Here is a 17,951-nt window from a genome sequence, read left to right as displayed (position 1 = left end):
ACATTTTCCTCCCCTTGTCTAAAACTTTTGCACAATAGCGTATATGACATTACTGGAGGTTAAATAGAATATCCAGTGGTTGCACTGGGGTCCAAGTACTGCACCATATAGAGAGCAGTGGATCCTGGGCCCAGCAATACCAGGAACAGTCTTGAGCACGGCCATTGTTTCTGCAAGTCTCTATAGACCACACCATACAATAACAATGAGGGAACACACAAGGAGCCGCAGGCTGGGAGGGAAACCTTGCGTGCAAATATGAGATTTCGGCAGAGTATTACCTACAAACTGTTGTGTTTCTCAGAGGCCACAGGCAGTTTTCTTTGTTATCCTGAGCCGCGCCCAGACCTGACGTGCTCGCTGCTCACACACCTATAGCTGAAGCCATACGGAAATCACACTGAGGGCGAGTAACCTGAGCCCGAGATCCTGCTCACAAATAACCACGCTAAACATGGATTACATTACTCATATACAGTGACGGCCTGCCGTCCGCAGGACATAGTGTGGGAGCCTCAGGACTAAGGCCAGGCTTTACCTGTCGTGGGATATGTTTACTGCTTGTTATGGGAAGACATTCATTGTATGTGCTGGGACAGCCCCTGATATACACTGAACGCCACCATTGACCCCATACAACCCCATACACTGAACCCCACCATTTACCCTATACAACCCCATACGCTGAACACCACCATTGACCCTATACAACCCCCATACGCTGAACACCACCATTGACCCCCATACACTGAACGCCACCATTGACCCCCATACAACCCCATACACTGAACGCCACCATTAACCCTCATACAACCCCATACGCTGAACCCCACCATTGACCCTATACAACCCCATACGCTGAACACCACCATTGACCCCATACAACCCCATACGCTGAACCCCACCATTGACCGCCATACGCTGAACGCCACCATTGACCCTATACAACTCCATACGCTGAACACCACCATTGACCCCATACAACCCCATACGCTGAACCCCACCATTGACCCCCATACGCTGAACGCCACCATTGACCCTATACAACCCCATACGCTGAACGCCACCATTGACCCTATAAAACCCCATACACTGACCCCACCATTGACCCCCATACAACCCCATACACTGACCCAATCATTGACCCCCATACAACCCCATACGCTGAGCGCCACCATTGACCCCCATACAACCTCATATGCTGAACGCCATCGTTGACCCTATACAACCCCATACGCTGAACCCCACCATTGACCCCCATACTCTGAACCCCACCATTGACCCCCATACAACCCCATACACTGACCTCACCATTGACCCCCATACAACACCATATGCTAACCCCTTAACCCCCATACAACAGTTGGATCCAGAAGATCGTCCTTTTGGCTTATGTCAGGATGGTCCGTATCCCTTCCTTGGTGCAGACATAATGCACTTGTCTATACAGTAGATCACACAATATAGTATACATAACATTATGGATTTTCCTCTGATGTTTGAGCCTGATAATATATGAACATAGCCTTAATGTTGGATTCCAAAGAGCGGATATTGACCTGTCTTACATGTAAATGGCCCCATAACGTTTATTCACACACAACAGAATCATTGCAGAAATTCTGGGCCTTTCCATTCATCTGAATGTCGCTTACCTGGATGTTCTTGCCACCAAAATAACCCAGTTCATACCAATGGAGCAACGTCTTAGTAACAGTCATTTCTGCATCAGATTTGCTGCATGTGTATTCACCCTGTGCTGAAAAGCAGATTTACTTGATCCTAGCAAAGGGATCAAATCCATGTATACATATCCAGCCAAGCAATCCTAAAAAGTCACTTCTATCCATCTACAGAGGCAGCGCCCCCTGCACAGCAGCCAATGTGATAACGCACGTCCCGCCCATGTACCAGGAATTGACTTACAGATGATTCTGCTCATTTTGTTCCTCTCTGGTGTTTAGGCAGCTTCTTTTCATGCCTCGGTCATGTGTTCGGCTTCATTCACATCTGCATTGTTATTTCCGTTGTTCTGCTTCATCATAGGAGAAGAGCAATGGAAGCCCCGGATCCATCAGATGACATAATGGGCTCTATCTGGTTTCTATCAGGGCTCAGGATTTTTAATGAAATCTGTGGAGACGACAGTGGTCGTGTGAATGAAGCCTCAATGTTACCCCAGTATTTTATTGGTGCCTTGTATAGTAGGGGCGCCCCAATGATCCATCATGGAGTATTCGTACAAGGCACCAGCGTGTCCTCGCCAAGGCTCGCCTGCACTTTTACATATAACATTGCTAGAAATGTGTTGGCCATAAATTGTGTAATATAACATACAAGCCTTTCCTTTACTGGTGTTTGCAGGATCTGTAGCGAGCTGGGTGCCTGACAGGGGGTCGCCCTTCTATACATTTTATCTTCCACTTTAGGAATGGTCTTCTCTCCGCTTCCTCCTACATCTCCTTCCAGTATTGCGCACCCCCTCCCTCCCTCATTAGGTAATGTCCAATGTGATATTTGTAGATCTGCCTTCTCCCTGGTACAGATGGTTAATCGGGGTCGGGATATTTTCGTCTGTGTTTTTATCCATGGTAACCAGGCAATTTATATCCTTAGTCAATTAGGCGTCGTGTCATCGTCTGTGGCGGGATGAATGGTGCACTCCTTGGAGCCTCAGACAGGTAGATGATGATGGTGCGAGCCTGTGCCCCGGTTTCAGCAGATTTGTGTTGCACATGTTTGGCACCTGTAGTGCCGGGAGGACGTGCACTAAATCCTTCCCTTTTATGTTCTTTCATGTTTTTTATGACTTTGGCTCTTTGATAGTTTTGCGTTTTCTATGGATGCATTAGAAAGTGACAGTGGACGCCTATTGGCATGCAGGCAGCAGCAGCAGCAGGGGGCAGCACTGCTTTTAGGGTATTACTGGACATTGCACATTCAATAAGTGCCCAGCAGGAGGCCAATTGCTCCTCTCTGCACCATTAATGGCCATTGAAGTGCATATAAATAGGGGCTAAGCTGCGTGCGACCAATGATAATACAGCAGGGAACTAGTTAAATAACAATTCTCTAATACAGTCTTATTAGGAAACAGTCTCCAGGTATTCTCCAGGTCAGGGAGGGAGGTCGGACCCCTGGGGGGCTTCAGTGCCCATCTGCAGAATACTCAGAGTATCCATATTAGGATATGAGGATTTCTGGATTTCCATGACATTGTGGGAGAAGTCACACAACATAAACTTCAGTATATCTCTATTGCAACGTGTGACATCATGTGACTGCGACACAACAGACGAACACAATCCACCGCTGTTGTATTTAGATCACAGGTTACAACTAACGCTGGGTTCACACGAGCGCCCGAACTCCGTTCTGAGCTTTCCGTCTTCTGCATGCAGACTGGCTCCGGCCGTGATCGCCGGTACATGCGGCCATTTTTTGCTATAGATTTCAATAGAAGTCAATTATGAGCCGCAGCGGTGTCACCGAATGCAGAAGTTCAGGATAGCTCTGCTACATCGGTGCCAATGCGTAGTGGGTGAAGCTGAAATATCGCCAATAACTCCCTTCTGTATAATGACAGCGGGGAACTCCCAGAATTTATTGGAGTTTCCCTTTAGGATTGAATATTTGCATTGGCTCCTATGGAGATTGGGTTCTAGTGCAGGCGATAAGCGGCGACCGCCGGCAGGAATCATCGTGTGACACTGGATATAATAACATTAATGAATATTTTATTAGGCATTGGGTGTACGGGGGCGAAGAGTCTGGAGGAGCTTTGATGGGGGGGCATTTGGCTGCTCCCCAGGTGCTATTATCCTGCACACCTGGCAATGACATCACACAGGAGCCAGACACAAGCCGCTCTAGTCCCAGACAACTGGAAAGGCAATCCTGTTCAGCAACATTTCTGTGTTAATTATAAGTGTCAGCTCTCCCAGAGGAGATGACTGGATGCAGCGCTCACCGGGGCCCTGCAAATGTGGCCGCTGGATGATTGTGCTGGCACATTCCTGCACACATTGCCAGCCACAAGTGCTTACACGTCTTACTACATACTACACGTCTGTGTGCAGCCCTTCCCCCAGCCTATACCGGGATCCATAGGGTTATATCGCCTACACATGTGTCCATTCACTTACAGCAAGTGGAGGAAGAAGCAAAGAGTCTGTTACATTGTTCACTATATAATTATATATCTTCTGGATTACCAGCATAAACAGTGGGATTAAGTCAATGACTTTTCTGACCTTCATCAGGGTCAGTGGCAGATCTGTCCCAGAGATTTCTGCGACTGCCCTACGTTCATCTGAATGAGGTTTGCAGAAATCCATGCACACGCTACAGAAACAATCCCATTCACATGGTTGGGACTAATCATCGGTCACAGAAACGTCTGCCACAAAATGGTTTGCTTATTATGACACAGCGCCACACTTCACTCACAGGCTGGGGCTGGTATTGCAGTTATTTCCCATTCACTTGAAGAAGGATGAGCTGCTAGATCAGATCCAATCCTCTATTATACTGTGCCATAAGATAAATCTCCAGTATTATATATATAAGCCCCGGACCTGCTCCGTGATGATCTGCTTGTCTGGTTCAGTAGAAGGTCAGGCTGTCGTGTCCATAACATGGAGTCGCATACAGCGCATTACTGTGACTTATGACCAGTTTCCATTCCTTTCATCTCTTCCAATAGGGAATCAAGGACATCGCGCCGTGGTAAAATGATGGATTTTTCAGCAAGAACTTTCATCTGATGATCGGAGGAAAACACAGAACCCCAGAGAAAGTGCTGAGGAACTTCAGGCCATTGGGTTTCCTTGTCTCCTGCCCTGTGACTGAGGTCAGTGCCTTATTTCTGCTCCATAACTTTGTACAAGTGTGAAGAGATCAGAACCATCAAACAATCCTTCTGTTTCCCCGAGTCACAGTTTTCTGCCAGTTGTTCAATATTCTAACTATTCTTCTCTGAGGAAAGCTGGGTGACTGATATTGTATTATTTGGTAATGAATTTTGGTCTTATGAAATGATGTATAATTGTTATAGCGGAGTCTACAGGTCTTATTACATGGAGTTGATGATGAGCGCCCATCAACCATATAATGATCGCGCTCATGTGCATCAGGGAACACTAACGATCGCCCCCAGGAACTGTCGTTGTCAATAATTGGGCTGATAATCAGTCTGTGTAATAGGGCCTTATAGCAGCACAGCCCGTGGGGGAAGAGGACCCTGCTTCTAACAGTATACTGACAGCAGAGCTTGTAATCCCAGCATGCCTTGAGTTGTAAGCTCCATAATAATATTTTGTCTCCCTGCAGCCACCACTAGGGGGAGATGACAGCATAGGGATTTATTCAGCTGCTTATAGTAAGCACATGTCAGGTGAGCTCCCCCTAGTGGTGGCAGAAGAGGAGCAGGAAAGATCACATCCCCACCTGCCCTTGGAGAAGCTTTGCCCCTGCTCATCTATGGGCTGAAATACTCTGTGCTGTAAGGAGAGAAGGTGTCCTGTGTGATATTAGTCATGGGATAGTGTTGTGCTGATAGTGGACGCCGGTTTCTTGTGCAACTCTTGTCTGAAATCGATAGTCTCAGTGTGGATTTTGGTTCTTGCTGCAGTTATACAATCACACTGGTAACTATAGGAGTAGTATACATAGGATTGTCATTTATTCTGTCTGACTTTTCCCTGTGAGATTCTGTCCTCCGGACTAAGTTAACCTGGGACATCTTGTGCGTTTGTATACAGGGCTCTTGTCACATCTCCTGCACTACAGTCATGTCTTTGGTTGGGTCTCCTCTGTGAGGGCCCTGTCACATCTTCTCCTCCAGTCCAGTCTTTGGTTGGCTCTCCTCTGTGAGGGCCCCGTCACATCTTCTCCTCCAGTCCAGTCTTTGGTTGGCTCTCCTCTGTGAGGGCCCCGTCACATCTTCTCCTCCAGTCCTGTCTTTGGTTGGGTCTCCTCTGTGAGGGCCCCGTCACATCTTCTCCTCCAGTCCAGTCTTTGGTTGGCTCTCCTCTGTGAGGGCCCCGTCACATCTTCTCCTCCAGTCCTGTCTTTGGTTGGGTCTCCTCTGTGAGGGCCCCGTCACATCTTCTCCTCCAGTCCTGTCTTTGGTTGGGTCTCCTCTGTGAGGGCCCCGTCACATCTTCTCCTCCAGTCCTGTCTTTGGTTGGGTCTCCTCTGTGAGGGCCCCGTCACATCTTCTCCTCCAGTCCAGTCTTTGGTTGGCTCTCCTCTGTGAGGGCCCCGTCACATCTTCTCCTCCAGTCCTGTCTTTGGTTGGGTCTCCTCTGTGAGGGCCCCGTCACATCTTCTCCTCCAGTCCTGTCTTTGGTTGGGTCTCCTCTGTGAGGGCCCTGTCACATCTTCTCCTCCAGTCCTGTCTTTGGTTGGGTCTCCTCTGTGAGGGCCCCTCTGTCCCGCGGCTCTGTGTGATCTCGGCTTTATACACTGCACTTTCTCACGCTGCTCTTCCATAGTGTCGGTATTCGCTGTAGCACCTGTGCTTGTGGCCCCCGGCCATTACTTCCTGTCCGCACATCACTGGAGAGATCATTTTTCAAGCTGTTCTCATTCATTACCTTCACGGTCGTCATCTGGTCTGTATTTTAGAGAATGATATTTAGTCAAAGAGTGAAATAGTGCAAAATAAATAAATTCTCAGCAGAACGCCGCATCACATAAAAAAATCTTCTGGTTTACAATTTTTCTGAGTGGATTGTTCCTGACCAAATTCCTGACCAAAAAACTCTGTGTGAACGCAGCCATAATCTGCGATAAATTTGGTCATTTGAAATGAGAAGTCCTGGTCCTCTGCATACCCCAGTTACCCTACATACCCCAGTCCCTATGGCTCTACATACCCCAGTTACCCTACATACCCCAGTCCCTATGGCTCTACATACACCAGTTACCCTATATACCCCAGTCCCTATGGCTCTACATACCCCAGTCCCTATGGCTCTACATACCCCAGTCCCTATGGCTCTGCATACACCAGTTACCCTCCATATCCCCTGTGCCAGTCGTTACATTGGCTGCCTATTGATTATAGAATAAAATATAAAGTTCTCCCCCTCCCCCACAAGGCTCTCCATAATGCCGCACCTCCATACATTTCCTCCTTCATCTCTGTCTACCGCCCAACCCGTGCTCTCCGCTCACTCAATGACCTAACACTTCCATCCTCTATTATCAGAACCTCCCCCGCTCGTATAAGACTTCTCCCGAGATGAACCACTTCTCTGGAATGCTCTACCCCGGACAATCAGATTAACTCCCAATTTCTACAGTTTTAGATGCAAACTAAAGACACATCTTATCAGACCGGCCGATCACAATGTCTAATGTAAACCCTTCCGCACTATAATTAGAATCCCCAAAATTTAACCCATCTCTGTCCCCGCTCCCACATTACCCCACATGATATGATGTCATCTCAGGATAACTTTATAGGTCCAAGCTCCATCCACATGTTACAGGACACGACTGGTGACGGCTCATAAAGTCTTATGTTTGTGTAATGACAGTCACCTCTATTACAGAAGTGTCTGACCCCTGTATAAGCAATGCCGCCCCTGCTACCTCTTGTGTCACCCCCTCTACCTCATAGATTGTAAGCTCTTGTGAGCAGGGCCCTCAGTCCCATTGTGTGAAATGACGTTCTTTGTAATGTATCTGTCTGTATTTGAACCCTACAAATTGTACAGTGCTGCGGAATATGCTGGCGCTATATAAATAAAGTTTATTATTATTATTATTCCCCACCCCCCTCCAGATGACCCCTCTGTCTGCATGTAGCCGCCCAGCACTCTCCTGTCACCCAGGGCTGGCACTGCTGTTCTTATTTGCAAGTGTCACATTTTTAACCCTACAGAGACCTGAAAAGACATTCTCTCTCTGTCTCTTTCTCTCTCTCAGTCTCTTTCTCTTTCTCTCTCTCAGTCTCTGTCTCTCCCCTTTGTCTCTGCTGTCAGGCAATCAATCTCCCCCAGAGAGAGGGCTTGTATTTAGTGAGGATCTGTGGGGGTTTTATCTGCGCTCCCTTTATACACCAACACTGCTAATCTCTGAATGGACAAGCCTGAAGAAGTCGCCTGGAGAAGCTGCAAACACATATGCAAAAATATATAGTCCCAGTCAGATAAGAGCCGCCCTCGTGGGAACATACCCCCTATATCATACAGGACCCCTTCTATGTCATGTACCAGGTCGCCCAACACCTGAGAAAGTGCTAAACGCTGTGAGTAATATACAGGCGGGCGCTATAGAAGTGATATAATGGAGCGCGAGGTGATATATGGGTCTCATGTAATATACCATCACCATGAATCACCCAGAATACTTATCTAATTATATCCCAGATTATATATAGAGCCATGAGATGTAATAGATCAGAATCATGGAGGAGATGACACAAGGAGGCGGCAAGAGACCAAACTTTGGTTATGCCCCCCCCCCCCAAAAAAAAACCCGTCACCACCTCTCAGCGCAGTAACAGCTCTCGCCATTTCCCATAATACATTGCAGTAATGATCCTGAATATAACCTGTGTCATTTCATGCAGTTATCAGATTAATTATAAGGTTTAATTTCTGGGTCGCGCCTTTCCTCATCCATCATGGAAGCGAGAAATGTCCTTGTAATATGACGACACCTCAGTAACCTGCAAGACGCCGGATACTTCTCGTATCTGATGGAAAGATATTCCAAATATCCAGATATAATGTGACAAATGCTGAAAAAATGTGACCGTATGGGATGTGAACATCAAGTAATAATAGTCATTAAAAACGTGTGTCATACTACATAGGCCGGCTTGTATCAAGCTAAATTGTGCCGTCTCAGCAAAATAATGGTGTCACCGCGTGCACGTGATTCACTGGGTATTTGTGGCAAAATGAACAACACGGCTGTGACTACCGAAAGTGGACGATGTGCTTGTATTATGGCCAGTGAGTTACCATGACCGACGCTGCAGGCTTTACCCGAAAGTCACCATGTGGACCTCGCCGGAGCCATGATAGCCAAGTAATAGGGATATTGATGGAACTGGTGAAAAAGTTGCCAAAAGTTGCATCTATAGATCACCGACTGCTGGTGTCACCGTCCATTTCAGACATCGGTCACCGAGGACAAACGTTTGTCAATCATTGATACGACCGACTCTACCAAATACATAGAAACGTTCCACAGACTCGGGAAAAAAACAGATGAAAGTCATTGGCAAAGAAGTGACGGACACAGGAAATAATATAAGTGTGCGGGTGTGTGATAGTGATCAGTGCAAGTACACTCACCGGCCACTTTATTAGGTACACCTGTCCAACTGCTCGTTAACACTTAATTTCTAATCAGCCAGTCACATGGCGGCAACTCAGTGCATTTAGGCATGTAGACATGGTCAAGACAATCTCCTGCAGTTCAAACCGAGCATCAGTATGGGGAAGAAAGGTGATTTGAGTGCCTTTGAACGTGGCATGGTTGTTGGTGCCAGAAGGGCTGGTCTGAGTATTTCAGAAACTGCTGATCTACTGGGATTTTCACGCACAACCATCTCTAGGGTTTACAGAGAATGGTCCGAAAAAGAAAAAACATCCAGTGAGCGGCAGTTCTGTGGGCGGAAATGCGTTGTTGATGCCAGAGGTCAGAGGAGAATGGCCAGACTGGTTCGAGCTGATAGAAAGGCAACAGTGACTCAAATAGCCACCCGTTACACCCAAGGTAGCCAGAAGAGCATCTCTGAACGCCGCACAGTACGTCCAACTTTGAGGCTACAGATGGGCTACAGCAGCAGAAGACCACACCGGGTGCCACTCCTTTCAGCTAAGAACAGGAAACTGAGGCTACAATTTGCACAAGCTCATCAAAATTGGACAATTGAAGATTGGAAAAACGTTGCCTGGTCTGATGAGTCTCGATTTCTGCTGCGACATTCGGATGGTAGGGTCAGAATTTGGCGTCAACAACATGAAAGCATGGATCCATCCTGCCTTGTATCGGTAACGGTTCAGGCTGGTGGTGGTGTCATGGTGTGGGGAGTATTTTCTTGGCACTCTTTGGGCCCCTTGGTACCAATTGAGCATCGTTGCAACGCCAAAGCCTACCTGAGTATTGTTGCTGACCATGTCCATCCCTTTATGACCACAATGTACCCAACATCTGATGGCTACTTTCAGCAGGATAATGCAATGCCATGTCATAAAGCTGGAATCATCTCAGACTGGTTTCTGGAACATGACAATGAGTTCACTGTACTCCAATGGCCTCCACAGTCACCAGATCTCAATCCAATAGAGGAGCATCTTTGGGATGTGGTGGAACGGGAGATTCGCATCATGGATGTGCAGCCGACAAATCTGCGGCAACTGTGTGATGCCATCATGTCAATATGGACCAAAATCTCTGAGGAATGCTTCCAGCACCTTGTTGAATCAATGCCACGAAGAATTGAGGCAGTTCTGAAGGCAAAAGGGGGTCCAACCTGTTACTAGCATGGTGTACCTAATAAAGTGGCCGGTGAGTGTATATAAGGGAGTGTATAGTGAGCACTAATATAACATATGGACACAACCAACGTGAGACGTCCCACGAGGAACAAGGGACAGCCCACATAGTCCTAAGACATGCCCTCAATACATGGTACAGTCCGTCTGGCCCATACACAAATTATTACAGACGGACAAAAAATTCTACAGGATTCTGGTGTCTTGTAAGTTTAGTGACGTCATCCATAGGGGAGAGGATTACTGGTATCTACGAATATCATCCAATATGTATGGCCGATAAAACCAAAGGCACCGAAACGTGTGCGATATAAAATGTAACACATGAAAGAAACGAAAGCATGAGATTAGATACATTAACTAAGAAATCTAAGAAGTAAGACGGCTACAGAGTAAGACAAGGCTGACACTTGTGAGCCACAATACAATAAAACCTAAAACAGAAAACTCTAACGTCACAAAATTTCGGATTGAACTAAAACCTCTAATAACGTCGACTCCAGATCGTATCTTCACATCCAGAAATTCTCTTTTTTTCCTCTCGTCTACGTTGATTTCTACTCCAGGATCATGTCTTGTATTCAGCGCAAGTCAAGCGAATCCTAATCTCTACTCTGGGGTGAAATAGTTAACATTTTTTTTTTCCAAAGTCAAACAAAAGCCTGGGTGAATGAGAAAGGCGTGGATCTCCAGCAAAGCCAAACCCCTGCTCGTAGGGCGGGCGAGGTGGTCACACTCAGCACAGCCCGGCTTCTTGTTGTTGCAGCAGAACCTTGTTGGAAAAAGCAATAGTCTGGGAGTTGTTACAGGTAAATCCTGTCCCCAGACTCCTCACACAGCGGGGGACAAGCTGGGGCTCATGGATTAAACATCGCGGTTGGGATATAACTAAGGAAAAACCTTCTCGCCTTCCCTTTTTTTTCCCTTTGGGCTCGGGGCTCCGGAGATCGGTGAGCGTTATCACAGGACCCTTTGTTGGGCTTCATTCTTTCCCGTGTTTGGAATAAAACAAAGGCAAAGCGAAGGGATTGACCCCCCGGAGCAGGTGCTGGATCCCTCTTCTCTGCCGCTGGGAAACGTCTCTCTTTGCTTACACAGCTCGGACGGGAATTGCAAGTGGATATTCCTATATAAAACCTCATGTGCCTTGAGTCACTGATCGCTGCTTTCATCCACCAGGTTGGTCTCTAGTTATAACTTGTATCTAATATGTTCTTCTTATGATCCTGTAATCCCCAATGATTGTAATGCACCTGTATTCAGAATCCAGCCTCCCACTGGGTGCTACAGTCGTGGCCGTAAGTCTTGGCACCCCTGGAATTTTTCCAGAAAATGAAGTATTTCTCCCTCTAAATGATTGCAGTTAGACAGGTCTTGTTAGACACGATTAGTTCCTGTTTGTGTATTGGAACATCACAAAAAAAAAAAGACAAAAATGATATAATTTCACGCAAAACTCCAAAAAGCTCAGTCTTGGTCTCATCTGTCCACAAGACATTTTCCCAGAAGGATTTTGGCTTACTCTCCTACATCTTGGCAAACTGCAGTCTAGCTTTTCTATGACTCAGCAGTGGGGTCCTCCTGGGTCTCCTTATGGATAGTTGGGGTTGATGCCCCCTGAGCCTGCGGGACAGCTTGGATGTCTTTGGGACTTGCTTGGGGCTTATCCACCGTCCGGACTCTCCTGTGTTACAAACTTTCAGCAATTTTTGTCCTCCATCCATGGCCAGGGAGATTAGCTACAGTTCCATGGGGTGTAAACTTCTTGATTATGTTTCTCACCATGGACAAAGGAACATCAAGATCTCCGGAGATGAACTTGTAACCTTGAGATTGTTGATATCTTTCCACAATTTTGGTTCTTGAGTCCTCAGACAGGTTTCTTGTCCTCTTTCTGTTCTCCATACTTAGTGTGGTACACAAAGACCCACATCTGGTTTCAGGTGTCATTTCTTTATATTGCCCACACCTGTTACTTGCTACAAGGGCGTTTTAATGAACATCATATGCTTGAAACAAAGTTATTTCCCCCCAATTTTGAAAAGATGCCAACAATTCTGTCTGCTCCCTTTTTGGAGTTTAGAAATGATATACAATTGTTTTTCCCTGTGTCTTTTGTGTTGTTTCAATACACACAAAGGAAATAAACCCGTGTATAACAAAACGTGGAATTGCAATAATTTTCTGGGAGAAATATTTCGTTTTCTGGAAAAATTTCCGTAGTGTCCAGAGTTATGGCCATGACGGTATATGGATGGGGTCACCTAGTTGTAGGTCTACAAAGACTTGCTGGAGGTGGTTGTGCTTGTTGGGAGCTCGGTGGAGATGTCTTGGCCTTGGAGGGGTCTTGGCGAGTTATTCCATTATTACTAATAACATTGACCTGACAACTATGGCTGACAAGTTTTCTTTGACTCATATTAGGAGAAAAGCCCCTTTCTTACAGTCACCTGCCTAAAGTGCCCCCGGGTCCCAAAACGTGGACTCTGATTACCCTACAAAAGTATAATTCCCATAAGTCAATGTATCCACAGTCAGGAGGTATTCACTAGATACAGCTGTAGAATGGGGTTCTGCACTGGGAGTCATTGGGCACCTTGTACTGGGAGCACTGGGAGACTCAACTGAGAAGTTCGATCCCGACCTGTGTAATCCCATATATACTGGACACTGGGAACGAGACCTAATCGGTTAGGGGACGCGCTCTCCTCTTCTCATCAATGAGGGGGGGGGGGGAGTAGAAACTCAATTACTGGAATTCCTTGCTGCTCTTTGATTCACAAGCAAGACATTAAAAAAAAACCTGAGAGAACCTCCTGGCCGCATGTGCCAAGCTAATTGTATACCCTTGTAATACTGCAGTTTGTGTTTATGGCTGGGAATGGGGCCAGACGCACAATATTAGTCTATTTCCCAGGCTCAGCCAAGGGAGTCTCTGTTATTTCTAAAGTGGTAATGAGGAGGGCAGGCAGCGCATTGCAGTGCAGCCGGGCAGCACAAGGGGTTAATGCTCCCGACAGGATTGGGATCTTTCCATATTGCAAGCCTTAATCCGCTCACAGCAGCAGTTTTTGCAGGGAAAAGTACATGGCGCTGCCCCAGGCCGCTCTGTTATCATAGTGGGGTAAAGACCAAGGACGTGCTCGGCTGCAGCTCACGCTTGGCACAAACATTTGTGCAGCTCGGATGGCAGAGCCGCTCACAGGTTGCTTGTTAGTCATTGTGACTGTGCAGGAAGAGCCCTGGGTATATAGGTGTTGTCTGTAACATTATACAGCCCCTATACCTGACCGCACGGCTGCTAACCGGAACCGTCACCTTATTAATAGGGCCAAAGTTCTACTCAAGTCTCCCCTATAGAATAGAAAGTCTTCTAGCTCCACAGCTAGCCATGTGAAGAGTCCGTATTAACCCTATAAACAGATATGGCTTCTGCTTAGGGTTGTGTCCCCCAGTCAGGGGGCCATCAATTCTGGAGAGTCTCCAAGGCTGAGAGAACGAGAGATGAATCTACAGTCAGGAAAGAAAGAAGGAAACCCCAAAAAGGCTGAAGATTACTGGACACTGACTGAGGGGGAACAAAAATGGGGTTTATATTAGGAAAATAATCCTCAATAACAGAAGGTCCCACCTTATACAGAGAAGTCTGGGCACATCTGCGGTCACCTCAATGGGATGAGAACAGGTGGAGAGATAATGGACAGATGAGACAACGGGACTGACAGATATGAGGAGGTAGCCCCCCAATGTTATATACAGTATATACATAGGCTCCGCGCCCCCCAATGTTATATACAGTACATAGGCTCCGCACCCCCCAATGTTATATACAGTACATAGGCTCCGCACCCCCCAATGTTATATACAGTATATACATAGGCTCTGCACCCCTCTAATATTATATACAGTATATACATAGGGTCCGCACTCCCCTAATATTATATACAGTATATACATAGGGTCTGTGCTCCTCTAATATTATATACAGTATATACATAGGCTCCGCGCTCCTCTAATATTATATACAGTATACACATAGACTCCGCACCCCCCTAATATTATATACAGTATATACATAGGGTCCGCACTCCCCTAATATTATATACAGTATATACATAGGGTCCGCACACCCCTAATATTATATACAGTATATACATAGGCTCCGCACTCCCCTAATATTATATACAGTATATACATGGGGTCCGCACTCTCCTAATATTATATACAGTATATACATAGGCTCCGCGCTCCCCTAATATTATATACAGTATATACATAGGGTCCACCCCCCCAATGTTATATACAGTACATACATAGGCTCCGCACCCCCCTAATATTATATACAGTATATACATAGGCTCCGCACCCTCCTAATATTATATACAGTATATACATAGGGTCTGTGCTCCTCTAATATTATATACAGTATATACATAGGCTCCGCGCTCCTCTAATATTATATACAGTATACACATAGACTCCGCACCCCCCTAATATTATATACAGTATATACATAGGGTCCGCACTCCCCTAATATTATATACAGTATATACATAGGGTCCGCACACCCCTAATATTATATACAGTATATACATAGGCTCCGCACTCCCCTAATATTATATACAGTATATACATGGGGTCCGCACTCTCCTAATATTATATACAGTATATACATAGGCTCCGCGCTCCCCTAATATTATATACAGTATATACATAGGGTCCACCCCCCCAATGTTATATACAGTACATACATAGGCTCCGCACCCCCCTAATATTATATACAGTATATACATAGGCTCCGCACCCTCCTAATATTATATACAGTATATACATAGGGTCCGCGCTCCCCTAATATTATATACAGTATATACATAGGGTCTGCGCTCCTCTAATATTATATACAGTATATACATAGGGTCCGTGCTCCTCTAATATTATATACAGTATATAGCACCTCCCTAATATTATATACAGTATATACATAGGGTCCGCGCTCCCCTAATATTATATACAGTATATACATAGGGTCTGCGCTCCTCTAATGCTATATACAGTATATACATAGGGTCCGCGCTCCTCTAATATTATATACAGTATATACATAGAGTCCGTGCTCCTCTAATATTATATACAGTATATAGCACCTCCCTAATATTATATACAGTATATACATAGGCTCCGCGCTCCTCTAATATTATATACAGTATATACATGGGGTCCGCACTCTCCTAATATTATATACAGTATATACATAGGCTCCGCGCTCCTCTAATATTATATACAGTATATACATAGGCTCCGCGCTCCTCTAATATTATATACAGTATATACATAGGCTCCGCGCTCCTCTAATATTATATACAGTATATACATAGGCTCCGCACCCCTCTAATATTATATACAGTATATACATAGGGTCCGCACCCCTCTAATATTATATACAGTATATACATAGGGTCCGCACCCCCCAATATTATATACAGTATACACATAGGCTCCGCGCTCTCTGTATTTCTATTTCACATTCTTACCTGTCTTTTGCCACCACTTTGTACAACTCCATGGAAGATGTTGGCGCTATATAAATAATGCTAGTAGTAATTCTAAACTCCATGAGCAGCCGCAGTTGCATTGACTTGTCGTCTCCTATAGGATGGTGAGTGTATGACAGGGCAGTAGATCTGGTCCAGATAAGGTGAGGGGGGGGTCTTCTCTCAGGTCACTTTCAGGGGTGTCTCCATATTGTGATCAGCCCCATCCTGAGAGTCGCTCATTTACACACCGTGTCTTTTATCTGTCAGAGCTGTGAGCTCAGGTCACTCTGAATCCAGATGAACATTTTGGATTGTTCCCTAATTATTCCCCTGGGATCCCCTCCCGCCTCTCGCCTGGTCCTGTCTGTCAGGGTGGAAGCAGAAATTCTCCTTCTGTATTGTAATCCTCGGAGGCCATTAATTTCCCGGTGTTTGCTTGTTGTTGTTGTGCGTCTTCTGCAGACACTTCCTCCGTTGCAGAAACGCGTTGGGCGCTGCAGAAATGAACAAACCATCAATAGTTCTATTAACAAATGAGGCTGGAGCTGCAGCTGTCTGAGCCGGCAGCCACCTGTTCCTAATATGTCCCCACCTGCGACTTACATCTCCTCGCCTGGCAAGAGACACGAGCAGTCGGCGGCAGCTTGTAAATAAACGCACGGGGTGATGCAGCTGGTTCTAGGGCTGCGCTTTCCGCGGCGAATACTAAAGCTTCATGTAAATATTTACCCGTTTAGCTACGTTAACTACTGTGCTCAATGCAACGTCTGCAAGCAAATATGACACACGGTAGACTAATGTGAATCCTGTCATACGGGCTGAGAAAACACATCTGTATTGACGTCTGTAGCCATAGGAGCGGCCACTCACGGGTTAACTGCACCATGTGAATACAGCCGTACGTAACTCTGAGCCCATAGAGAAGGAGCTTCGACGTTTCACCAGAGCTAGGAAGGATATCTCCGTTTGGAGGACCCGGGGTGTCCCTGCATTAGTCGTATAGTTACAGAGTCTTGGAGTTGGCCTACTGACACTACAGCCCTGTTCATACGTTCAGGTTTTCATAATCTTCTTGAAAGGAGAGATGGTAGAGGACAGACAATACTTCTCTTTTGTTTTCTGAATCCACTCCTGGTTTTGGCTTCCTAAACTGCATCTGTACAAAAACTAAACGTGTGACCGTACCCTTACATGGGCAGCCTGTTTATTTCATTATGCATGTAATACATTGTTTCCCCTGCGGGGGCGCTGCAGGGAAATTGTGCACTTGTTGCCAAGGTCCCCCCCACCCCAGATCACAGCTGATTGCAGGGGATCCTAATGGACAGAACATTGTCTTGTTGTTGGGACATGAGCGCGAGGTTGTGCGGCGAGAGGCCTCGGTCTCGGGTTCCTGTCTGTGGATCCATCATATCGCGCATGTTTACTCTGTGTTTGTAGGTAAATACATGTGCTCCAACGCCAACCGTAGAACCCGTCAAACCAGTCCACTACTGAAAACACACCACAACTATTTCCAGCTACAAGGTTACAGGTCTACATACTCCAGTAGAGAATTAGAGTGTGAGCTCTGTGGGACAGTGACTGGTTGATGACTTTGTATATTTGCAGACTATTTATAGGCCATTGTGTTGCGTTGTGTGCTGCTTACAGTAATATCACGTTCCAGATACTCGGTGCGCAGGATATTATACACAGGGTAGATATTATATACACTATTGGCCTGTGGCTCGTGTGTAGATCACTATCTGGGACAGCTTAGTCCTTCACCAGCGGGTGGAAGGTTTTATACAACAGAGCCTTCTATTGAGGACACAAATGTCACCTCTTGTAATGTCTGCCGCTCCTCTTATGACCCTGGCTTAGCCCTCTCTTTCCAGATTTCCATGCAGGC

At 46.1% G+C, this 17,951-nt stretch overlaps 1 protein-coding gene across 8 annotated transcripts in view; it reads left to right on the top strand.

Moving 5' to 3' along the window:
• The window catches only part of PTPRF (protein tyrosine phosphatase receptor type F), a 369,529-nt gene that overhangs the window by 153,606 nt on the left and 197,972 nt on the right, over positions 1-17,951 (top strand). For all 8 annotated transcript variants that reach the window (XM_075287308.1, XM_075287306.1, XM_075287305.1 and 5 more), the window contains exon 2: positions 4,706-4,852. The gene's annotated coding sequence lies outside the window, so the exon portion shown is untranslated. The remainder of the gene's footprint in view (positions 1-4,705; positions 4,853-17,951) is intronic.

This window comes from Leptodactylus fuscus, chromosome 9 (genome assembly GCF_031893055.1).
Source record: "Leptodactylus fuscus isolate aLepFus1 chromosome 9, aLepFus1.hap2, whole genome shotgun sequence".
NCBI classification, from domain to species: Eukaryota; Metazoa; Chordata; class Amphibia; order Anura; family Leptodactylidae; genus Leptodactylus; species Leptodactylus fuscus.
This window is presented reverse-complemented; position numbering and strand designations above follow the sequence as displayed.